The sequence below is a fragment of the Gymnogyps californianus genome, chromosome 3 (genome assembly GCF_018139145.2).
Source record: "Gymnogyps californianus isolate 813 chromosome 3, ASM1813914v2, whole genome shotgun sequence".
Taxonomy (NCBI): domain Eukaryota; kingdom Metazoa; phylum Chordata; class Aves; order Accipitriformes; family Cathartidae; genus Gymnogyps; species Gymnogyps californianus.
Window position 1 is genome coordinate 12163445 of NC_059473.1, and position 25980 is coordinate 12189424.

The window sequence follows — 25980 nt, forward strand, 5'->3', positions numbered from 1 at the left end:
AAATGTCACAGCTGCTTATTTCCTCCTGCAGCACCTAAGAGGAGGGGATTTTGGAGGACGACAGCTGAACATAGCTGATGGGACCCTGCATTAATACAGCCTTTGATGGGTGTTCATCAGAGCATCCGCCCGTGCAGGAACCACCAGCTGAAAGAGGCAGTACCTGAGGTCACCACAGAGGTTTTTTTCAATAATTTACGGCTGAGGCTTCCTAAGCTATTTAGGTGCTTTGTTAATTTTGTCCCAAACCCTTTTTCTTCCAATATTTCACTTAACTCACTGGGAAATTAAGCACTGTGATTTCCCAGTCCTGGCAGTCTTCAACTTTGCTACACAGTTCCCGTGCTCTTTACATCATGAAAATGGCAGTGTTACACAAGGGATACCTAGAGATAAACAGTAGGTGCACAGAAATGGGCCATGACAGATTTTGGAGTCAAAAAGCTCAGATCCAAAATTGCATGGAAGGTGACAGCAGTGAGAAGTGGTCTCTGTGTTTGCTCCGCAAGCTTTACTCCCATGTGTCAGCTCTCACAGGCGAAGGAAATGCCCACTGCTCCATGTACATACAGCATCTTTCTTGTGGGGAACTGTTCATACACGCTGAACTGATTCCACATCAGCAATCACCATAAAATTCTAACTGAAAAAAGTGAAGTGTATATTCCTTTTATGTCTTGTGCAAAGGCACCAGCTACTGAAAGCAAGAGGGATTCAGGCGAGTGCTCCATGAGATGTGACTAGAATATGTTTCTTCTGAAGTCCTCTAATCAGAAGTAGTAATGTATTCCCTCTTTTCCCCTATGACTTGGAAATCACATTTTAGCGCCTGCCACAGGACTGTCAGGATCAGCATTTCAAGTAGCAATTCAGCCTTTATCAACATTCAACAGCATTGTAAGTCAGGAATAATTAATGTAATATTAACATAGAGTTATCAAGAAAGGTAAGACTAAGCGTTCAACATCAGACTCATTTAGTATTTACTGCAATAATGCGATCAGCAGGAAGTCATTTAACATAAATGTCAGCTTCAGTGGGATGTCTCAGGGCAGTCAAGAGCAGTTCAGAGGTGTTGCCCCCCTCTGTACGTACAACCCTCAGGCTCTCCAGAGTTCTTTAGTGGACTCCTCGGAGGGTCATCTTGGAAAGTCGCTTCATGTATCTGTGTCAAAACAAAACCCAAAGAAATATTTCTGTAAAACCCACAAGCACTTTGCCATGATATATACCAGATGAATATAGAGCTATACTGTACAGATAGATAGATCATAAATACAGTATATATAGAAATGACAGGAGAGTCTATAGGCATGATAGATAAGAGTCTATAGAGCCGTATTTTTGTATTTATACACACATACAGATGTGAAAGGATATATAAAATCGAATTCATACATCCATTCAGTAGAACAGGGCAATACATTGTGGCTTTTACAGAAACTGTTTCTTGGCTTTCAGTGGACACATCAGATAGTGTAATGTGTACTGTGCTTAGCTACAGCAATATACATATAGATATATATAAAAATACATAAATTGATATAAATTCAGTCCAAGGTTTTGCCTCATAACAGGGGAAGACAGCTAAGCTATTTTTCTTAACATCTGGAAAGGATTTACTGTCTTCCAGGACAACTAGGTATCAGGTCAGCAGTTTTGGGGCCTGATTCCTGCATTTCTGTTCCCTCTATCTCCAGGGCTACTCCAGTACAGTCAAAAGGAAAAGGAGCCTGGCTGAGGGGTTTGGCTGAGCAGGGTTGCAGTAAATGTCTAGTGGGATTTTCAAACACACCAAGGCTGCTACCTTATGCTGACATTAGCAGGAGTGAGGTGCCTAGGCATGCTGGAAAATCCCTGTAGCTACTTAAGTCTCACTTGTAACAACATGGCGCATGTGACAGAGTGCCTGGAGCCAGGATCCCACTGAATTTCAGTGGAACTGGGACACCTGGATCCAGTAAGTTCCAGCGCTGCAGGACTGGAGCACGTGCCCTGGGTTGTATCCATGCTGCAGCCTAGTTGCTCCCATTGAGCTCACTTTTCCTCTAGCTGCCACAATTACTCCGAAACCGGGGTACAAAGAACAGGCAACAACAAATGTGCACATAGAAGCAACAAACCTTTGCTCAGCAAGATAAGCCCCAAAGGCCAGATTCTGCACCATCAATCACAGAGCTGACGTAAGCAGTGTGCAGGGGAGCGGGTGAAGGATCAAGACTGACTCAGGAGAGAAGACACCTCTAACGCTATCCTAACAGCCTGAAGCAGCGGTGAGGGCATCTGCTATAATCTCCTTGCTACATATGGGGCTTTAACTGTCAAACATGTCTTGAATGAACACCACATCTGTCTTTAAAACAAAGAAGAGCTTTTCCTCCAAGTAAAACAATGTTAACAATCTGCTGCTTGGAATTATGTCTAGATATGCAGTTTCAACACACTGCCTCTTTCTGGGGCCTGCAAAGAAGTTTCATTGCAATGGAGACATTTCTGCATGAGAAGGTCTCCTCACTACAGGGATGGCAGCAGGCAAGCCAGCCTGCTGCAGCTTAAGACGGCATGCTCCCACTGAGTCCAAGTCCCACCACTTCTTAGCGAGTGCCATGCTTGTTTGACTGTGTACAGACCAAGTGCTACAGAAAAATGTAAATATTTTTATGGCCTGGCTTGCTTAAAAGCCTAGGAGGACGGCTGGCTAAGTGGAAAGGAATGCTGTGCACATACAGCAGAACAAATTTAATGAAAGACAGAACCCAGAGGTATTCTTTAACCCAGAGACGGAGTGCTTTGCATTGTTAAACAGTGGTTGTTTAGTACACCACAAAGAGAGCATTAAAGTCTAGATAACACAATTAATAATGAACTCTCCAACACAAAGTACTGTCACCATCAGCATGACCTCACTCTCCTCATGCACAGAATACAGGCTGGTTTTACAGAGCTATTCACTCGTCTCGTCTTGCTTTTGAGAAACCGGCCAAGTGCCCAGTTCACTCCATACTGGTGGAGGGTTATGGTGGAGACGGAGCCAGGCTCCTCTCGGAGGTGCGCAGGGGAAGGACAAGGGACAAATGTGCACAAGATGGAAGATGGGAAAATCCACTTAGATATTAGGAAAAGTGTTTTCACCCTGAGGGTGGTCAAACACTGGAGTGGGGTGCAGAGAGGTGGTGGGACCCCTGTTCTTGGAGATATTCAAACATCAACTAAACACGGCCCTGAGCAACTTGATCCAGTTGGACCTGTGTTGAGCAGGGGTTGAAGTAGGGACATGCAGAGACTCCTACCAGCCTCTGTTATTGTGTCATTCTTTGGTTAACCCAAAAGGGCACTTTTGAACAAGATTTTTGTCACTATTTCTTTTCTTGCATGCCTCCTGTATCAGCATATCCACATCGACTAGCTGTCACAGATACCAGATCCACTGTACTGGCTGACCGAGCCTCCAGCCGAGTGACACCTAGGAAATACATGACTGGACCTAGGAATTGGCTTGAACTGGGGTACAAGTTACTTTAAAGACCAGCTTTACCTTGTCAAATCTAGAAGTCCACAGAACAGACCAAAATTTGGTGCTCACAAAGCAAAGACCAGGAGACAGTGACAGTTCAGATCCCTGGCACGGAAGCTGTAAAGGGTGGGCTACAGAAAAGGAGGCTCCTCTGTGGCCACCATTAGGGTCGCTTTTGCCAGCACTGAGCCAAAGGAGTCACACCGACTCTGATGGATCACTTCTGCTTGCCTTGCACTCCCTTTCCAGACAAGACGCCCCTCCTGCATACACTCCAGCCTCTAACAGCTGAGTCCTGAAGGGGACGTGGGAGGAAATACGGTGGGTTTAGCTCCAAGAAGTCAGCTTTCTGACTACCCTCCCAGCCCCAGGCAGCTGCAGACATTGGAGAGCAGCAGTTTGATGTCACGGTGTAAAACAGCTCAGCAGCACTGCCTAGAAATCACCCCTCACAGCCCAATATGCCCAGCCTGGTCGTGCAGGGTGCTCCTGCTGACCTCCACTCACCTGGGGAACATGAGGGCTTAAATACCCATTTAACAACCAAAAAAAAAATCCTTCATAAAACAAAGTCAGTGAAAATCCTGAGCTGAGGTCCCCAAGCTATCACCACTGAGAATCTCCAGTAACTGCAGGTTACACCTCTCAAAGTTGCCTCTCTCAGCGCAACTCTTAATAAAGACCCTCCCTGGTGAGAAGCACAGCGCCCAGCTGATAGCTACCAGGACAGCAGAAGAATCACTGCTTGCCAACAACACGCTTCAGCAGCAAGATCACGGGCGGCCAGCACCACCATCAGCTGACAAAAAAATCAAAGGCAGCCTAGATCTCCCTCGCCCTGCTCTGTCTTTCAACATGATGTTCAAATCAGCTCTGAAAGTCATAACTTACATTTATGTTATACCTCCTTGTCTTTTCAGATGTTACCACCCCAGCTAGGCACAGCCTTTAGCATGGGGATCACCTGTTCAACTCCCACGGCTACATCTGAGAGCACTGTACACTGGGATGCAGCTTTAGTGAGGCCAAGAAAGCTACGCAAGGTGTAAAAACTTTTGGAAGAGAGCCTAGATGCAACACCGAAGAAGAGGTAAGAGAGGTAAGCCCTGCACAAAGCTTGGCAGCATCCTAATGCACTTAATTTCTTTAGATACATATATTTAATTGTATCTTTTCATATCATCAGTGCTTATGAAGTTCAAGTTTAACCCGGGGGAAAAAAAGAAAGACTTATGTAGATGGATAAAAGCCCATCTAAAGTATTAAAGTCATTTTTACAGCTAAACATTAAAAGTATTTCAAGTTGTTTCTTCAAATATAAATACTATAATTATGTTAAATGTAAGGTTATTTCTCCCCATTTAACAAGTCCCTGGTCTTGTCTGCATGCTTGAAAAAAAAGCAAGGAGACAAGGTTTAGCTAGGCCAGGATGAAAGCACAATCATCTTGAGGCCCGAACCAGCTTAATTTAAATTGCAGGGTGCAAGGTCTCCAGCTGCAGGGGGACAGCAGCCCAGCTGCTTGCCTCGATGCCTGCAGCCGCTGGGAGACCCATCCCCAGGCTTTAAGCCCAGAACTGTGCTGCTGGAGCGAGTCCTCAGCACGTTTTCCCCTTGACTCTGGGGCTTGCGCTGATTTGTTGCTCCCTGACAAACAGCCCCATCCTTCAAACCCGGGAGACAGCCTATCTTATCCCTCCAGGTGCCCTGCTGCCTTCTCCCCTTGCAGCCCCTGCTGCCCTCCACCCGGACACTTCTCCGCCCCAAGGCACGAGGGGAAGCTGATCCCTTCACCTTCGTTACCATCAGCAGCCTCTTTGCTCACTGAGTAGGGATTCAAATTTGTCTAGCTCCTAGGTGCTTTTGGGGCATCTTTACACGTGTCTGAATTAAGAAAGGCTTCTGAGAGCTGAATGCAGCTGCAGCAACCAGCCAGCAACCTGTGAAGGGGCCCATGGTTGTGTAGTTGCTTGAGTGGGGACCATTCCCCTTGGGCTTTTTACGTGGCCTCACTCCCCTTTTCCTGATGTTTCTGGCTTCAGTTACAGCCATACGTGAACAATGCACCCTGTGTGCATGTTTCCCATTTAGTGCACAGGCTTGTAAAACACTTCTAATATGTGATTTACAAGGGTTCTGGCTTGGACTGAAACTGTTCCCCTCACAAGCTGAGCAAGGGTGGACTGGCTGAAGGTGTTTATGGAGGGCAAGGTGGGAGCTGACAGCCAGGGTTGAAGGCTCTCAGGTCACTGGCAGATCCAGCATCCACCACTGCAGCCTATGAGAAACGATAAGGAAATGACACCATTCCTCCCTCAGCCGGCATTAGGCCCAGAAAAGCATCCCCATTTCCAGAAGTGACATCTTTTTAGGCTTGGTCAAAAGCAGAAGCAACCAAATGCCACCGTACCGTTTGAGCCAAATCTGTTTGTGGCATTTTCTTTCCCCAGAAAATTGCAAAAAATACTACTAGAAACATAGAGGGAATGGAGAAAACAATGGTATTTTGGTTAAACTGAATAGTATGGAAAAACAACACCTGATGATTTTATTATAGAAATATATTTTAAGAGAGAATTCTCATGAAAAGCAACATGTAATTTAGAAGCATCAGGCAGCCCAGTTTGTTATCATTTGAGGTCCCTAAGTGATCTTCCAAATGCTCAAGTAACTACATTAGACACAATATCCTATGCTAATTCCAATTCCTTACTCAACTTCAATAAAGTTTCAACTGGAAAAGATAATATAAACTTTCTGTCCTAAAAAACTGCTACCACATGCAATTAAAGCAGTAGGGCAATGAGGCAGCGCTGTACTACGCATCTGATCAGCAGATGCAGCGTTCAAGTCTCCCTCTCAAATGATATGCATTATGAAATGGAAGACTGCTATGACTTGATTTTATATACATATATTACAAGATGATGTAATCTCCACTTCAAGTGCTGACAAAACACACTTAATCACATCTTTGAGGATTCTTTACAGAGTTGTTGCTACAGCTTAAGTGCAGAGAAATATTTCAGAGCTCTCTAGAAAGCCTAGCTAAGATGATTTCTTCACAGGTTGAAGCACACAAGACAAGTGCAGAAATCTGAAAGGCTCCCCAGACACTGCTTTATAAAGAGTCATTGGGGGAGGAGGAGGTGTCTGAAAATAATCATAAATGTATAGGGTTTTTTTCCTTCAGAAACACCTTGTCCCTGCTAGCAGCAGCTCAAGGATCCTGAGGTTGATCCCTGTTTTGAACTGCTTTATACCACAATTCCATCAGCTGCTAAAGCAAGTCAGCACTAAGCGATGCTTAAACAGCATTTAGGCAGCACCTGACAGCACAGGTCTTGTGGCACCCGGCGGGATGCGCCTGCTGGACTCTCCCCCAGGAGACACGTGTGATCATGGCCATGGGATCGTGGCTCCTGCCTGCTTCCCTGTTCCCAGCCACGCTGGGACCAGAATGATGGCTTGCGTTGACTTTGCCAGCACTAACAGAGGGAGGGGGTTGCTCTGCACAAGCAGCAGCAGTGGCAGGGCCAAATCCTGCCCTGCTCCGCAGAGCAGGGGAAGCCCCCAGGTAGGTGACAAGCTGCTGAGCCTGCTCGCTTTCTGTGTGAGGTCTCAAATCACCTCTTGGGCCGTTTCTTTCATTAGGACAGTTTAGTGATTATAATCCCTCTGTGCATGAAGCCCACACCTCCCTCTGCTACCTGGAAATGTTGCATTTCTCGGCTGCACCTATCTGCAGTGACTAAACTGATGGAAGGCTCCTCAAGACACTTAGGAAAGAAAAAAGGTCATCCAGCTGCTACCCAAATCCTTTGAGCTCTGAGGGTAGAAAGGATTTGGGGTGGAAGCTGTGGGACTGCATGATTCTGAGCTTAAAGTTGCATCAGACAGGACACTCTCAGCACTGCAAATGTGCTTTGGCACACCAAAGGTGTACAGAGAGATGCCAGAAATAGCTTGGAGGTCTGACTTGCTTTTTTTTTTTGCATAAAGGTTTTCCTTTAGTTCAGCCATTTCATCTGTCTCTCATGCCAATTTGCTGAAGCAGCTTTTTCTTTTTTTTTTATTTCCCAATACCAGTTCCTGGGAACCACAAAGGGCGAGGCAGCCCACAGCTTTCAAAAGAATGACATTTTTCTAGGCATATTGATTACCAATACTGCCACTGCACTCCACATGCAAAAACAGGTTTCTGAGATTGCCAAGACTCTTAAAACACTATGGCTCAGTAGACTTATATTTTCTAGCTATACTTGAAAAAATCCATGCAAAATTTCTTCCTTATTCCCCTCCTGCTTTTCTCTTCTCCAGAGTCAAATGTCAACATTAGAATTTAAAACCTCCACAAAACACGTTTCCATGTGTTTTGCTGCTCTCTTAAATGAGCTTTTCAACCATACACTGGCTGTAGCCTAAATATTTACTGATGGCTTTACAAAAGGATAGGGAAGAAGCCTTCTTTCTCTCATCTCTACATAAATATTTTTGCTTAAAACTGGCCAACAGCTTGAACAAGAGATGATGGCGCATAAAATGATGTAAATAAGTGTAGCTCATATCAATTAACCATAGGAGCAGAGAGAGGAAATGAGAGAGTGTGTGTGTGCATATGTGCACAGGCAATAATATAGCAAACAATTTCATTGCAGAAGCGAAGTCTAGTAACCTAGCACCCGGAGGTGTCTGAAGTGAGGTCACCTGTGCAAACATTATTTGCCCTCCCTGCACATTTACCTTATGCTAGAGCCTCACATTTCATAATCACATGCCATTTTTTCCATCCCAGATAATTCAATGCTTAGCAGAGGTGGCACTAACTGAATAAAAAGTTATTCAACATTTGGTCCTCATCACTCAGTTTGCTGACTCATGCCTTACGTACCGTGCATGGTTCCAGCGCTTCTCTGAACACAGAACTATTCATTTTCCATATAGCTCTCAGTGAGATGCCTATCCTATAGATCCTGACTGCTTGCAAGCTTTAAGGACTGTAACCATGCAACTCCTTGGTGAAACAAAGGAATGGTGGTACTTCTTATTTAGGAGATGCGGAAGTGGCCATAGAGATGGTCAGAAGTGCCCTTTTATTTCAGTGCCTAATTTGGGATTTTTAGGGGCTGACTCTTCAGAGGCAACTGCATCCAGTAATGCTTCCTAGTGCCTCCACCCTGCCTTGCCAGGGAGGGAAGGATCAGTGATGCCTTTGCCTGGTGATGAGATGGCTATTTCCTCTCAGGAGCTGACACTATCGATGCCCAGGCATGGTCACTTCAGCCTGGGCTGCACCCAGCTCTCTACCTCCCCGGCATCTTCCTGCCCCTGCCACCACAGCATACGGAGGAGCTGGGGGGAGAGCAGACTGCACTTGCACTCCAGGGTCCGCCTTGGCTGCCAGCTCATTAATGGGCGAAATTCAAAATGCTAATCCCAATCCACAAAGCCACCAGTGCACTGGGGTCAATTAGCTCTGCAGCTGCCTTGCCCTGGACGCCCCACTGCGACACGCTTGGAAAATGTTTGCCAGCCCCTGCAACAGATTTCCTGGGAGCAGGAGAATAAGCTCCTTTGCCTTCAGACTTGACTTCAGCTGAACAGGATTGCCTTTAGAAAGCCCCGGAAGAGCTGGCTCATCTCCAAATGCTACTGAAATCAGGAGTCCCATTTTTTTTCCCCATGAATTTTGAGTCATGCCCCAACATGGCTCTACATTTTCACTTTGCCATAAAGTAAAATTTCTTACTAAGGTATTTTAGGTAGGAGTTCAGTTAGGATGGAGCAGGCTGTGCTGTTCCCAAGTTGGCAGGAAACAACAGTCCCTAGACATTAACATGATGGACATGTCGACACGGAGAAACGTATGGTACCAATTAAGACAGTATCAACAATTATGCAGAACACAGTTGAGTGGATTAATTTGTTGCCTGGAGTAAAGGCTGCCAGTACAAAGCTGGCTGTCAAGAGACACACTTTCATCTTGCGTGCTGCCTTGTGCCAAATACTATGAAGCCCATGTGCACTAAGGATGATCGCTGGGTTTTCTTTTTCCACCAGCAATCTTGAAGCAGGGAAGGAGCAACCAATTAATGTCTCTACATGCTGCCTCCTTTCTTCTCTGTAAAAAAAAACACACTTGAAAAAAATCCCCAAATGACCATTATTCCCAAAACACTAAAATAAGAACTACAAAGTAACTGGGAAAGGATGGTTCTTTTCTTGCTCAAAAAGCTTTTCTTTTGCTGAGGGGCTGACGCGATAACTCATTTGTCAAACACGCTTTTTCCCAGTTCTCTAAGCAGAGAGAAGAAAAATGGTTAAGCCATGTGTGTGACCTTTTTCCAACTTGCTATTTTTACGCTGACCAGAAGGATACTTACACACTCTCCGTCTCTTGCTTCTCACCCATTCTTTGCCAAGGAAGATGCAAGATTACCTCTAGCAAGTTGTGGCTAAGTTCTCCTGCCTTGCAAAGTACCTTCCAGAGGCTTGGTAAAATACCTTAATTCTAGAGGGGCTGTACGAACAAGCAGCTTCTCTAAAAACCTTATGTTTGCAAAATGCTACGTAGGTCTCTGGCTGTCAGAGTATTAAACAGCAAAGAAAAAAACAGGACTTGTAAATAATCACTCGCTGCATTAATAAGCAGCAGCATTTGAATTCCTGCTAAGGCTTTGTACCAGCTGTGCTTTGTCCCAAAATCCAATTAAAAAAAATCTGCTTATGCTTGTTCCTACAATATGAAGAATATTGAACTACCCTTCATAAACTCTGCTGTTGCTTACAGAGCATATGGTCCCACACCAGGCTCTCATTTCTCCATATTTAGCCTTGTTAAACTACAGCATGCCTACCTGAGCTATAAATTACCTTGAGGCTTGGAGTAATGCCATCCTGAGTAAGGAAACTATTCATAACACTGCACTCCTTAATTTAATGCAGGCAAAAGTCCCCTGCCCACTTACAACACAGCACACGCCGATCAGTCGTTGATGGAGAAATCCAGTTTTAATCCAACATTCCCAGTAAACACATTGTTCTCTGAGCAGCAGAGCCATGAAATCTGGTTTTCTGGAGGTTTATATCCTATATGCCTTACTCCCCCAGCCATTACATTTGTAGAATATTTGCAGTCTGGCAATATTCCCATCACAAAACCTTCCAGCTCCTTTCTATTATCTTTACTCCTACTACTACTCCTTGGGTAAAGAAGCTAGAAGCTGCAGGGTCCCAGAAACTACCTCCTTCTCAGACCAGACATGTGGCTGCCTTTCCTTAGGGACCAACACTCCTATGGGCCCCCCCTACTCTGACACTGATTTTCAGGAAAAAATATTTTTCCGACCTTTCCCCCTTGGCCAAATTTGATCAAAACTGCTCAACACTTACCAAAGCTTTTTAGGGTAAAGAATGGATGGACAGTATAAGAGAACAGACTAACACAATTCATACCTGCCACATGTAAGTGCAATTCATATCTGCACTCTTATCTGCTATGTGTAAGTGCAAAGGGGCATCCAGCAAACTGTTCACCACGTGCTGAGTGCTAAGTCTGAGGGTGTTTCTGTCTAATTAGCAATTATTTGCTGATATTGCACAGATAACACATGGCACTTAACAGGATACTGAGCCTTCAGAGAGGCACTTCATGCTTCCCACCAGTGTCTCAACCACTACTACGGAACGGGAAGGAATCTTTGAAGCTATTTCCAACACCTCCACTGAACTCTAACGTATTTCTGGGCCCAAGTGCTTTGCCCCATTTTTCTAACTTAAGGCTGATTTTTCTTCATTTCAAAGGCCCTGTGCCCAGGGTTGTTTTCTTCCCTGTGCTCAGGGATTTGCATAGACCCAACATTCTCCAAACGAAAAGATAAAATCTCAACAGGCGCTTCCTGGAAAGTTACTTCTGCAGCCAGTAATTCTCTGCCCACTGCCAGGCACACCATCTTCCTGATAAATACCAGCCTAGATCTGTGCTGGATGAGTGTCTTCCCCCTTGCACGGAGAGGAGAGAGGAGGCAGTTCTCAAAGCACACAGGCGCAGGCTCTCCCTTTGATGGCTTCCCCCTGGAAAGGAGCTCCTCCGAGCACACAGCAGCTCTTCATGTCCGTATAGTTCCCCCAAAGCACACAGATGCCTCCTGCCCTCCAGTGTGGCCGCTGCTTCCAAGCTGCGCTGTCCCGAGGCTCCTTCTTATCTGCTATTTCCAGATGCCTCTGACACAGCCTAAGGGGCAGAGGGGACTAGCAGTAATGCCAAGGAGAACTGAGGAAGGTCAAAACAGGGCAGGAAAAATTGTATCCATTCAGACGTGCCCAAATATGATTTTTTCTTCAATTAACTTCTAAACATCTACATCATTAAGAATTTTGCTGAGGAAAAAAAAATGTATTCCCTCTTCTTTTTCCTCCTGCTGGCAACTGCAATAAAAACATTTCCTCCTAAACATCTTTTCACTACCACCTTTTTTCCTTTTCTACCATTTTCTTTCTCTTTTACTATTTTTGAGCTTTCCCAACGTGAAATGTTTTCAGAAATGGCAAGATAATAAAACATCCACAAAAAAAAGATGAAATGGTAAGAAAAATAACTGCAAGACTTCATTTAGTCTTTTAGACTTAGTAGCACACAAAAAGGAGGAGAAAAACAACAAACTTAAAATTCTGAAATATCTACTTATCACCTCCCTTAAAAAAAACTCTGAAGTTTTTCTTTCAAAAAGTACTTCTGAATACATGGAGATGGGCATCTTCTGAAAGATAAGTCAGGTTTTGATGAAGCCTCATTTTTTCTGCAGGAGACATTTCACTGGGGAGGAAAAAAAAGCCAGCTCATTGCAATGAAAGTTTAGTCATCACCATCGCATGATCGGTGATAAAGAGGAGCATGATGCTATGTAGACTGCTTCCCTACCAAGTTAGGGTAGAGAGGAGCTTCGGGAGGCCTTGGGTGATGGGAGAAGATACAGGACAGTGCGTGGTGTAACAGCAAGGACAGTTATTCTCCAGCACTGCTGGAATGGTCATGAGCTTCCCACCCTCCCACAAGGAAGAGGAGGGTAGAGCCCACGTGGAGCCTATACCATTTGGGGGAGTGGGAATAAGAGACAGCAAAACAATCTGATTCCAGCCTGCCCTTAAAGAAATGACTCAGCCATTCAAATATACCAAAACATTGTTTAGGTATTGAAGTACTTGAAAAGTAAATGTTTTCTTCATGAGGACTGGAAAGTGTGAGCTCAAAAGCAATGGCAATCCTCCTGCGAACCTGCCTCAAGGGCACCTCCTGAGACGTTTCACCCTAGCCTGCTCTGAGAATTTCCTTAAGATGGGAGATTGCTGGACAGGTCCCTCCTGGTACCTTCTCTTGGTTGCTATGTTCAAGATGATGTGACAGGAGGTTTGCACAAAAGGCTGGGAAGGTCTGCTGGTTCAAATGCATCTCCTCTGCTAGCAATGAGACTACGGGGATTTACTCCTGACAGCAAAACTGCCTTTTCTCCCCCAAAGACACAGAGTTCGCTGGAGGAAATGCAAAGCTACATTGCATCCGCAGCTACACACATCTAGAGGGAAACCACCTCTCCATACACAAGTCTTCCTGAGCAGCACACAGCAGCAAGCCCAGGCTGGGTCCTGAGAACAGTTCTCTCCCATGTCCTCCCGTCAGGGAGCACTCACGTCCTCAGACTGCGCTTCGCAAGTCAAAATCTGCAAATACATGGCGCTCTCTAGTGTCTTCGCTCTGCTCAGGAGAAACACAAGTATCCCAAGGCGCTGACATCATTCCAGACAGCATGGTACAAACATCTAGGCAGAGGGATGCTCAAGGCCTGCTATTAATTAGGATGAGTTTGCCAGCGTATCTGTTTGATTGAACCTTCTGGTGGAAGCCACTCCAACTATCTCGCTGTGGCCCCCACCAGCAGCACAATGCCTCCCAGAGCAGTCATTTAAACAAAAACAGGTTTTTAAGCCACATTCCTGATGGACAGAACTATTCCAGGAAAGTTTCTGATCCAGGATTAGGTCCCTGCAGAACCTGAGCATGATCCTGTCAGCTCCCAAATTGGCCATCAGCGATGTGTAACACAGGTTGTCATTTCGGGGTGCAAGCTCAGAGGAGAAATCCTCAAGGAGGAGCTGGCTCAGAGATGGCACCAGGGACGGCTTGGCAAGCCACAGCATGAGTGGTACAAGGGCAGGCACAGGGCAGGCTGAGGCCTCCTTCGGGACCTGCAGGTACCATTAGCCATGCGGAACAGCTGAACTCACGCCAAGCAGCATGGATGGGAGCAGCCTTGATAGAAACACCAGTCCTTCCCTTATGTCTTGCCTCTTCCCATCAACGCTTCACTGGGGGAGGAGGCGAGGGCAGAGCACATTTCTAGCTGTTGAAGGCGAGTACAATCCAAAATGGCAGCTGCTTTGATTGGCTCTTAAATGGCTTGCTGGTCCCTTTATTACTGCATTTTCCACTCTGTTATGGTGCCTCTCTTTCTCCTGTGCTTCTCTGAGGCTGACAGTTCATGACAGAAATACAGCACATCCCACAGACTCATAGCCTCAGGTCCAACTGTGTTTGCCTAAATGACAAGATCGATGTGGCAATCTGCTGCAGAACATACGAGATTCCCCCTTCTCCCCCTCTTTCTCTCTCTCCCCTTTAATATACATCTCACATTAAATCAGCATCTAAGGGAGGAGGCTCCTCTAGTGCCTAGGAGAACTTTTTTTTCAGAGAATATTTTCTTCAAGCTTGCAACACTGGCTGGTGATGGGGGGAAATACGCTTGCACCGTGTAATTGATTTGATGTATGCCATGTTTCAGCGGGATAAACACCACCCCCTGGACTCCTTGGACTCCAGTGTCTCCAGCCTAAGCTCCTTGTTAAAGCATGTTGGGAGTCCATCAAAGACACTGAGTAGTTTTGACATGAAGATAAATGCTCTTATCTTCAGCTTCCAACGTTGCTTCTCTGAATAAGCACTCTTGACAGTTTTTGCTGTTTAAACTGCTCTTCAGCTAGGGATGGGAATAGGGGGAAACTGTTTTAACCCATCTTATTTCAGCAAAATTCTCTGCTGGGAGAATAAGCCAGGCTTGTCACCAGACCAGACAACTTCCACTGAGACACACCACCACAATTCACAGGGAATAAATTAAGGCCCCATCCAGGCAATGCACTTAAGCACCTGAATAAACAGGCAGCTTAAGCTTATCTGTTGCTTTATGGGCTTAACATGTCCCAGATGGACATGTATGAACCTCGAATATAATTGCAATACACCAGCAAAACTACGCATCCAAATAGTACTGTGCTGCTGAGGAACTTCATTATTTTACAGCCAGGCAAACGCTAAAACATAAATAAGTATCTTTTAGGAGGCCAGTGCAAGAACCAGGAAGAAAACTTTGTCCTCCAAGTCTTCCACCTCTTGCTGTAGCACGCTGTCCCTCGGCTCAGCCACTCATCCCAGAATATGGGAGTGAAAATCCTGCTTTGTGCTTTCCATCTCCCCTCGCTGGAAGGCTGACTATCAACCACATGTGCCTGATCGTTAAGGCACAGCTCAGCTTGAGCCCAGGGAAAGCCCCACGGATTTGAATGGATCTAGGATTTCACTCTCTGCTTCTCTATACGGGGATTAAATAAATATTCTCCTGCTAGAAAAACGCCACTCATGCCTGCCTGAGTTCAGGGGGATCTTTACTTTAAAGATGCAGAAAAGTTGCAATAATTTCCAGTGGTATGGCAGGGGGTGAGTTTTAGGGCCAAAACAGTACTTCAGGCACTGTAAATCCAGTTCATGTGTCTCTAATACAATGGAACAGACTTTGACAGGAAAAATGAAAAAGAGATATTAAAGAAAAAATCCAGGAGAATAAATTGCCAGAAGAAATAATATAAAATACCTTAAGTGTATCAGGAGGGAGATGCCTAGAGAAACAGTAGGGCTCTGACAGACCCAGCAAGCAGAAGGAGCAATCAAACAGGGAGGCTGCAACCAAGCCAAACAATGTCTTTGCAATCAGTATTCACACTGGAGTATGATTGGGGTTAGAAAAAGGCAGAAGAAATAGCTATTCTGGAGGTCACTGTCTATGCTGAAGACACTACCCAACATGCAGGAATAAAATAAATAAATAAGAAGAGCACTGGAAAAACTCAAGATATCCCATTGAAACAAATCAGCTGGACTGACAACGGCTTTCTAAATGCACTGGCCAACAAAGTAACTGAGGTCCTGGCAAGAATATGGAATTCATCTTTACACAGCTGTCACTGCAGAGGGACCCAAATTATATCTGCCCTTTAGAAGATGGCCAAGATAATTGTGAGATGAGCCCAACAATTATAAAATGCCCAACTTAAGAAAAACAGCTGAGAAAAATCATGTAGCTTGAAGTGAAAACCCCTCAGGCCAAACGCAGCAGCGGATTTTTAAAAGTCAGTGAAGTTACTCTGAATTTCTAGTGGAGGAATCCAGTTTTGATACTGGCCAGAGCATTCTGTAAGAGCCTTTGAACTCTGGCAATGAAATATTCAGCTGCACAAATCAACAAGCCTAGACCTGTACCCAGTTCCTAGAGTGGTAAGAGTGAAGAGTCACAGCGTTGTCTAAAACAAACAATATTTTTGAAGAATTTCTGCTAAAAGTATCAGACAGGAGATAAACTCTGTTTTATTGGACTGAGTTGAAAAGCCACCTAGACTATGCACTTATATTTCAGGATGAAGTTTTTAACTTACTATAAATGCAATCTCATCCTCTCTTTACCCCACAAAATGCCAATCACAAAACAACCCAAATTTAATCCTGTGTGTGTAAGACAGTATGCTTCTTGTCCTGCACACTAACCACTAAACTACATTGCCACACCACGAGTGAACACCCTTTGGATCCATTGGTTACATTGACTATTAGTGTCTGAAATGATGCAGTATAGACAGAAATAGTAACCATAGCTGGTGACCAAAGGCTCATTCAGGCTCCAGCTGTATAAATTACAACCTCTTACTGAGGAAGCTCAGGGATATACTCAAAAAACAAACTGTGAAGCATGCTGTAGACAACAGTTGAAAGAAACCAGCCAAAAATCTGGCTCCCACCGATCAAACTTCTCTTGCTCTCAGCAGGATCAGAATTTTACCTTAGAATGAACAGTTGCTCCTACTTTGGCTTGGTGTATGACAGATATATAATAAGGCACCTCTTGAAAGATACCTGGAAAAAAAGACAAGACACAGATGTCTTACAGATGTTATATATATCAGTCCTGACTTTTACAGACATCCTAATATATCAGAAACTGTCAACTCTACATACTATTTGAGAAACTGTATTTCTATCAATTTAATAGCTGCAGAGATGAGAACCCTTCATACTTCAGTCTGGTCCTATTTGCACAAATCAAAGAAGTAGAGACTTACTGGATCCTCACTGCAATCTACAGCAAGGACAATAAAGTACATCAGAATCGGAAGTTACAGTTATAGGTATACCCACCTCCATGCTGGTATAACTTGGCATCATTCCTTTACAATCCAGGAAGCTGTGCCAATCTGCAGAGCTGGCTACCTGGAAAACACTGTATTTCTATGGCACTGACAATTTTGCTGTCCTCTGTTTTGAGAGATTGTCAAGGTCGATCTGTAAGATGAAATGCGAAAACAATGTGAATTTCCTATGTGACCTTTACATATGATTGTGTCTAGCTGCTGAAAAGAGCGATGCTCCAAACCACCATGTATAGAAGCGTTTGGGGATCACCAGCAATGGAGACATGTGCCTTAGTAGAGGTTGGTAACCTGCCAAATTTACCAGCTTTCTCTCAAGACTGTAGACATTTCACCTTGTCTATATACATGGTGGAAACACTGAACAGAACACTGTTTTTCTGGTTTCAACCTTAGAAAAACAAGTGTTGAGTAATTTCTGCATTAAACTGTTTAATAGTCAACTTTTATTTCCCTCTCTCCTCTTACAAGTTACATGATCAGAGAGAAAAATTTACCAACTTTCTCATGGAGCAAAATTTTAAGCAACTGCTTTGTCTCTTGTGTTTTAAACCCCATATTGCTCAGACTTCATGTTTCAGGCCACCAACACGTAACATTTACCAGAAAATTTCCCTAGGGCTAAAAAGAGTGAGAACAAACTCCATCCAAAAAGCAAAAATAAAACCACTGATTTTGATTCTTGGCTTCTCACCATGAGGTTGAGGAAGTCCCTCACCACTTCCACAAAGAACAGAGGAAGTATCCTTTGAAAGTGGCTTGGCCATGTTGGTATGCACAAACTGCTATGGGGTGGGTTTTTGCAAATCCACATCTGGACAAACAAGCAGATTGAAGTTAGCGGGATTGCCTGAGTTACCCATGGACTTTTTTGCTGGCGTCTGGTCTAAATTATTTCTATGTGTATGTCTCAATGTGCTCTCTACTATCAGCATCCATAAGTAGCACAGCTGGATCAGGACTGTGCTTTTTGGGTGCATCTACAACACCCCCTGGCATGGCATAAAGAGGGGAAGCTTGGGGGTTGATTTGACATGATCTGCTACAGTCCTAGGACTTGTTATCTACATAACATTTACCAGCGATGTGGCTTGTATCAGTTGCGGGTCACAGACATGCCTAAGCAGTGCACGAACTGCTGGAGGACCTTGTGCTCACAACACAAGCTGGTTACCATCAGAACTCCCACATGGCTTCAACCTTGGTCCACCAGGAAGGAAACCACTCTGAGCACACTGGTGGTGTGCACAAGGGATTACTGCAAAAGCACAAAGATTGATGCCAGGTAAGGAACACCTCCAGCATACATTAACGTAGAGGCATACCATGTACAGCACTGCCAGCTGTGCCACACTGAGCACCGTGTACTCGTGCTGTCTCAGGTATCTTCTGCAAACAAGTATTGAGCTGCATCTGCATGGCATACTAGTCCCTTTATTCCACGACTACTTGATTATAACCCATTGCCATAATTAAGATGAATAATACTGGGAGCACAAAGTGGAACTGCTTTTGTCATCAATGAATATTCTAAATCCAGCAATGATTTTAAAGACCTCAGTGCCCAAGAATAACTTCCATTTCAGAAGGTGGAGGCACTCTGAAAACCAGGTCTTTTTAATGCATCCCTACTTGGGAGCCCCAAAGCAGCTGGATCACTAGCCATTTTCCATATGCTGGGCCAATATTTGCCTATGCAATGGAGTATTGCAGTTTCCAGAAAGCAGTATGTGAAATCAATCAGCCCAAAAGCCTAAATACCAGCCAACACTTACGAACCGAATAGCACTTAAATTTGATGAAAGTTCTGACTGAAAATTCAGCTGTAGTTAGCAAAGGATTTTTAAATGACAATTTATCTGAGGTGTCCTGGACTAGAAAAGTGCTTGCACGTAGGCGAAAAGGGGCAGGTGGCAAGGGGCAAAGACCAAGTAAACAAATCTGTTGGATGAAAAATTCTACTTCAACTAAAGTCTACATCTTGACATCCTGCTAATGTCAAAGCAAGCCAAGTTCAGGCTCAAAGGGAGCAGGATGAAGCCTTTGCTGCTACCCAGACTCTTGTGGTCATTATCCTTTCTGCAGCATTCCTATGTGAGAAGTATTTCTCAGCCTAGCCTCAGCAAAGCTCTTAAGCACATGCTGAACCAAGTTAAATCAAGACTGGACAAGAACCAAGCTCTCATTGCATCAGGAGTTACAAAGCTCACTGCAGAAGTGCCTAGTGAAGTTGTACGGCTTGTTTCATGTGAAAGGTTAAAGCTCTTCCTTACCTGAAAAAAATAAACCACATCTTTAACCCACTTCAGCAGAGTGCCTGGTGCTGTCAGGACCCTGATCACACACAGGACTGAAAATACGGCTACACTAGTTGTCTACTCTCAGCAAAAGTAAGCCAGCCTCAAGGAATTACAGCTTTTTATCCATTGCACTGGAAACTCTAGTTGATGAGCCTTCCCCCCCAAATAATGTGACATTCTGAAGTTTAGTTTAACTTGGCACTTCTCCTTCTCTCCTCTGAAAGGCATACAGCAAAAAGCTGCTCTAAAATATTTGTCTAGCAGAAGTTCACTCTCACAGAGTAAAGAAAAACTGAGAACAGAATGGAAATAACAGAAGGATAAGTTATTCAGTTGATTGACCCCACCCTTCACCAGGATGAGATTTTGGGACATAATGGCTGGAATAAAGCGCTGTCAGTCCAGGCTCTGAGGCTGCAATTCTCCCTCTGGGCAATGCAGAACGCACCCTCGGCGTGAGGCAGCTTTAAGGCAGCTTTGTGCACCTCTAATCTAGGGCTGCCAGATCCTAGACCCAATCGCTCATGCAAACTGGGGCAATCTGTAAGCTCTTCCATGCCACGTCTGCTGCCAACAGATATTCCCGCAAGCAAGGGTCAGTGTGATCCAGGAATAATCTCAACACATCACCTTCTGCCAGGACAGACTGACAAGAAGGGACTGCCTAGCAATTTTCTTCAGTCACTCTTAAACTAGGACTCCTTGAGGCAAGGCCGAATGTCGAGTTGGAGGTACCGACAGCTTTAAGACTAATTTGCAAACTCAAGCAGCTAACCCAGATCTGATGTTAAAGGCCTTCCACATCTGATAACTGAGACTTTTATAATAAAAAAATCTTTATGAGGACTGCTTGAATTCACCTCTTTGGTCTTACAGTTTTGTACAAAAAATCATCTCGTTTATACTGTAACACACTGAGAAATCCACTTTCAGCACAGGAGTAAATACTGACTTATACTCCCTCTGTCTCAAGTAGCTGCTTGCCTTTTTATAAAAAAATTCACCTGCAGTGACTATAAAGCAGTAACAAGTCTCCTAGGGAGTGTTATGTTATGTTATGTATGCACATGATACATGCTAGTGTGTTTTAGGAAAGTGATACGGAGTTTGGAGATTATGGGATAATAAAATGAAGAGAAATAACTCCTCATCTAATTCTTCAAAGGAAAAGACCACTCAGAAAAAAATGTGGATAGACTCGAGCCTTATAGGAATTTCCTTCCATTCTGCATTTGGCACCAAGTTCTTTCTGATTTCTTTACTCAGGCATATTTTCCTTCGGGGAAAATACATTACAGTTAGAACACTGCCCATGATTTCATAATATGTATTTATGAAGTTAATCATACTCGCGTCTCTCAAGGCATCTGTTAATCTGGGCTGGTAAATTCCTAATTATCCTTGCAGGACAGCAATATCAATCCTGAGTCCTAGTACAGTGGGTTGCCACATTTAATGTTCAAGGAAAGAACATGTTCTTTAGGCGTGATCAATGAGGGCTGTCTGGTACCGCAGTGGGCAATTTGCAATGTACACCGAAACTCTTCTAGTGTATTCATCTCCTAAATCTTTTCCCGTCCCTGCCTGTTAGATTTCCTCTCAAGGAAATCAGGGGAGACCTACTGTGATAAACATCTAGCATAAACAGACACAGATCTGTTCAGTTAGATTTGTTTTACTTACAGAAGAGCAGATGAGGGAACATACAATACAGAAATGAAAAGGTAGCTGCAGAAAGAAGCAGTTAAGTAGCTGCATGTGCATGGTGTGTAGGATGAGAAGGACTAACTGAAAAAAGTGTGATTTAGGCTAGATATTAGGACTGCATTTCATAATGATACAGACAGTTGAGCACCAGGACAGGTTTGCCCAGGCAGGCTGAGTAGTCTCTGTCATTGGAGAGGTGTGGTTTGGACATGGTTGGCCTGGCGTTGGGACAGGAGGATGAAGTTCCCTCTCCAGAGCCTGGCTAATTTACATGGAGGATTTTAGGGAAGTCACAGATGTGCCAGGTTACATCAGACAAGACCTAGTGGGTATTCATGATTTTTTAAAAGCAAAAGCCACTAGCTGAATAGAAATCAACTAGTCAAGTAGCAGTCGACTTTGTTGATTTCCACCTTCTATTTTAATTACTTCTTACTGATCATGATGGCAAAGTACGTAATTTGCTACACTGTTAACACAAAGCCTACAGCACCTCAGCACAGGTCTTCCCTCTCACCTAAACTGCTGCAACTCAGTGACATTAGAGGCAAAAAATCTGGCCCAAACTGTGCCAAATTCAAATTAAAGAAGAAAGAAATCACAGTGTAGTGGCACTTCACAGAAGACTCTAGTTTTTCTCATGGGTACCTCTAGTTGTCCTTTAAACATGTATAAACACAGTCTGTATTTGCCTCTTGATGTGGATGCTGCAGTTTAACACTTTAACCTGCACAGTGAACTTGGTGCATTTCTAATTAGAGCTGCTGCACCAGCATTTAATGTTTTAAAATACAGTTGTAATAAATCCTGTAGCTGTAAATTCAACTTTTCATAAAGGCAGGCGAGACGTTGTAGACAGAGTCTGAGGGAAAAATTTGCTCTTAATTGAGTCCTATAATAAAGCATTTCAGGGAGAGAGAGGACAAGCAACCAAGCTGGATTTGATCCTTCAATCCTGCCTCCTTCACCATGAATGGGAACAATGCAGCATGCTGGAAAGGAATTCCTTGATTTTAAGCAACATCTTTATAGTAAAAATCCCTTTAGACTTTCTCCAGTCTTAAGCACCACTTTATAGATTCGGGTTACATGAAAAACTCCCATCTTCAAATGACAAATAGAAGTTTTACATTTCAAAGAGAGCAGATTGGAGAGTTCAAAATGATCATTCATACTATGACAGCAACTAGTATCACAGCTGAGACTGAGGTACAATGGCGCAAGTAGCCAACGTGTACCCACAAATAAGAAGCCCCTGCTTTAAAGAATTGAAAATGTAATAAAGAAAGAATTAAGCACTCTTTGGAACTTCGGAGAGTCACTACACTCTTTGTTCTTACTACTTGATGAGAACCTGAGCCAAGTTTGCTTTGTTTGGAAACGCAGCAAAGAGCCTAAAGCTAACAGATTACAGAACAAAAATAAATATAGAGCCAAATCCACATCCCACCGGAGAGATGCTGTAGATTGCAGTGGTGTTGCACTAACATCCCCAAAAGCATAACCCATAATGCTTGAAGCTAAAGGCCCTGAACCAGAACTCTGCTTCTATGCCTTAATCTTAGGCAGTGAGACTTGGGGGATTTCCAGTCATTCTCACAATCCTTTACTCTCACAAGGAGGAAGTGTTGGCCTGGACATGAAGAACAGACAAAGGAAACACACTGATGCTGACCTGACAACATAACATGTACCTTTACATTCAGCAAAGCTTTAAAGCAGAGGGAGAGTTTGCTCTTGTTTGGAAATCCAGATTTAGGCACCCAATTGCATATCAGAGAATCCAAATATCTGGCCTCAATTTAGGGCACTGCTGCAGCTTCCACTTAAGTTGCGTTGATGTTTTGACAAACTTACTTACACTTTTGAAATTAGGCATTTATGTAACTGCCCAAATAGGAATTTAGAAACTAAAAATAAAAACCCCAACCCTGCAATTAGTTTCTTAACTAAACGACAGTCCTCTTTGCCTAGTAGCTTCCCCCCCCCCAAAATGATCAAATTACTAATGTTATCCTGCATCACTCAGGGTCTGGGCTTGAACTAATTGCAAAGGATGTGCAAAACAGCTATTACAGGGAACCGTCAGCAGCATGCAATAGCAAAATAAACCCTGCCTTTGCATGGGTTTATCATCACGCTGATGCATGCCACCTTGGAGGTAAATTTTTAAATACTGTGCCATCTTTGGATTCTGCAATAACAAGAGAAATCACCGGCACTCTCAGGGCCCACATGCCAGGCAGCATTTTGCAAGATTTACACTCAGTACAAGCAAAGCATCTGGTGTGATGCCCAGGGAACACAAACAGCCCTACCATCCGGGGGAGCTCAGATCCACAAAACAAGCTCTGGAAGAGCTTAGATCTCTGTAAAGTGTTCAGTTTTCAAACAGCTGGGTACCTTGATTTAGCAAAACAACTAGACTCTACCAGTAGTCAGTAGAGAAGGGCAGACACATGCAGCAAGCTCATTACTCCTTCCCATGAACAGCCTTCTGGGGGAACCCACCAAAGAAGTGAAGCCTCTTTAACTAGCTTGGATTGTACAAGTAATATTTAGACACCTAAATTACCACAGGAAAGATCACCTCGCCTACCTATGCAAGCAAAGATGAGACCAAGACTGAAGCCATCACATCCTCTGCCATAAAGATCCTCCCACACATACTGCCCGCAAGCTGCAGAGGTCTGCAAAGCGACTCTAGAGCCCAAGCAGGATTCTCAGTGCACGTTTCTGCACAACGAGAATAGTGCAGCTATTCCAACCACACACCGGACAAAACATGATTTGCTGAGAATTACTGAGAGCCCCCACCATGTCCCTGACTACCTCCTGAAAGAACAAGTCTCAAGCCTGAATAAGTCTCAAGTCCTGCTCAGACTTGCAGGTGTGACTGGGGCAGAATTTATCCCCAACAAGGTCTGGAAGCAAAGGAAGAACATAATTTTGCTGACAAAGCTTGTCATCAGACAAACAAAAAAAGGTACCCAGTCTGTTTGCAGTGTTACAACATAGTGTTCACTCGCTATTCCAAATCCACTTTTTGAAAGTAAGGGGCCTCTGCACTGGCCAGGTCATGCAGAGAGTCCTTTAAGGGCATATCAAGGATCTTCACAGAAGTGAGAATCTGGCTCAAAATCCATCCATTCACAGTAGCCTCCTTGTATATCAATGTATTGGGTTTGCATGACAAGGTTTTGGTAGCAGGGAGCTGTAGGGGTGGCTTCTGTGAGACGCTGCTAGAAGCTTCCCCTATGTCCGACAGAGCCAATGCCAGCCGGCTCCAAGACGGACCCGCCGCTGGCCAAGGCTGAGCCCAACAGCAATGGTGGTAGCGCCTCTGGGATAACATATTTAAGAAGGGGAAAAAGTTACTGCACAGCAGCAATTGCAGCCAGAGAGAGAACAGAATATGTGAGAGAAACAACTCTGCAGACACCAAGGTCAGTGAAGAAGGAGGGGGAGGAGGTGCTCCAGGTGCCAGAGCAGAGATTCCCCTGCAGCCCGTGGTGAAGACCCTGGTGAGGCAGGCTGTCCCCCTGCAGCCCATGGAGGTTAACAGTGGAGCAGATATCCACCTGAGGCCCATGGAGGACCCCACGCCGGAGCAGGTGGATGCACGAAGGAGGCTGTGACCCCGTGGGAAGCCTGCGCTAGAGCAGGTTTGCTGGCAGGACCTGTGACCCTGCAGGGGACCCACGCTGGAGCGGTCTGTTCCTGAAGGACTGCACCCCATGGAAAGGACCCACGCTGGAGCAGTTCGTGAAGAACTGCAGCTTGTCGGAAGGAGTCATGTTGGAGAAGTTCGTGGAGGACTATCTCCCATGGGAGGGACCCCACGCTGGAGCAGGGGAAGAGAGTGAGGAGGAAGGAGCGGCAGAGACAACATGCGATGAACTGACCGCAACCCCCTTTCCCTGTCCCCCTGCACCACTGGGGGGGAGGAGGTAGAGAATTCAGGAGTAAAGTTAAGCCTGAGAAGAACAGAGGGGTGGGGGGAAGGTGTTTTTAAGATTTGGGTTTTTTTCTCATTATCCTACTCTGATTTGACTGGTTTTTTCCCCAAGTTGAGCCTATTTTGCCCGTGATGGGAATTGGTGAGTGATCTCCCTGTCCTTATCTCAACCCATGAACCTTTCGTTGTATTTTCTCTCCCCTGTCCAGCTGAGGAGGGGAGTGATAGAGCGGCTTTGGTGGGCACCTGGCATCCAGCCAGGATCAACCCACCACAATCACAAAAATCTTGAATACTTTTGCAACACAAATTGTAAAACTTGCTTAACAGCTGTGCCAGCCTTGAGAGTTTCCCAGCATGCTTGACAAAACTACAAATCAACAAAATAAAACAAGCTAGCGAGTGGTTCTAACTAAATGCCAAGTACAGCAAGAAGAAAATCAATCCACAGGAGCAAGTAATAGCTCTTTTTTTTTTTTTCCTGCTGTCTTTACGCTTAAGACTAAAATAGCCAAGATATATTTAATGCATGGAATGACTGCAGCAATATGTAATACTTGAAACAGGGGCCTGGGATAAGTCTCATCAGCAACAATAATTGTTTACCAGACACAAATATCCTGTAGGTGTTAAATGAACACCAGGGACTAGTGTACAAGTGACACAAAGAAAAGATTGTCCTGGGGTATTGCAAGCCAGGAGCACAGCTGTGAAATTGCTCTGGCAGACACTGTCACAGCTAATAACATGACCCTTTCAAACACACACGTTAGAGTCTTTGTGGCATTTGTAATTTGTTAGAATTCCCAATCTGTCACTTCATTCTGAGGACATGACGAGAAAGCAAGCCTGTAGTCTGCTTGCCTGCACATACCTCTGCTCACCAGCATGTTTTACATGTTTTACAGCACTTCTGCTAAAACACTGGGTAGGTATTAAGGGGCAAGCAAGTAGGATACATGTTTTACAGC

General features: G+C 44.5%; 1 long non-coding RNA gene across 2 annotated transcripts in view; it reads right to left on the minus strand.

The window, feature by feature from the left end:
* Positions 1-908: 908 nt before the first annotated feature.
* LOC127014883 (uncharacterized) overlaps positions 909-25980 on the minus strand; it is a 29249-nt gene continuing 4177 nt past the window's right edge. For both annotated transcript variants that reach the window (XR_007766230.1, XR_007766231.1), the window contains exons 3-5: positions 17034-17177; positions 16678-16751; positions 909-1165 (exon numbers count right to left, since the gene is read on the minus strand). This is a non-coding gene — a long non-coding RNA (uncharacterized LOC127014883). The remainder of the gene's footprint in view (positions 1166-16677; positions 16752-17033; positions 17178-25980) is intronic.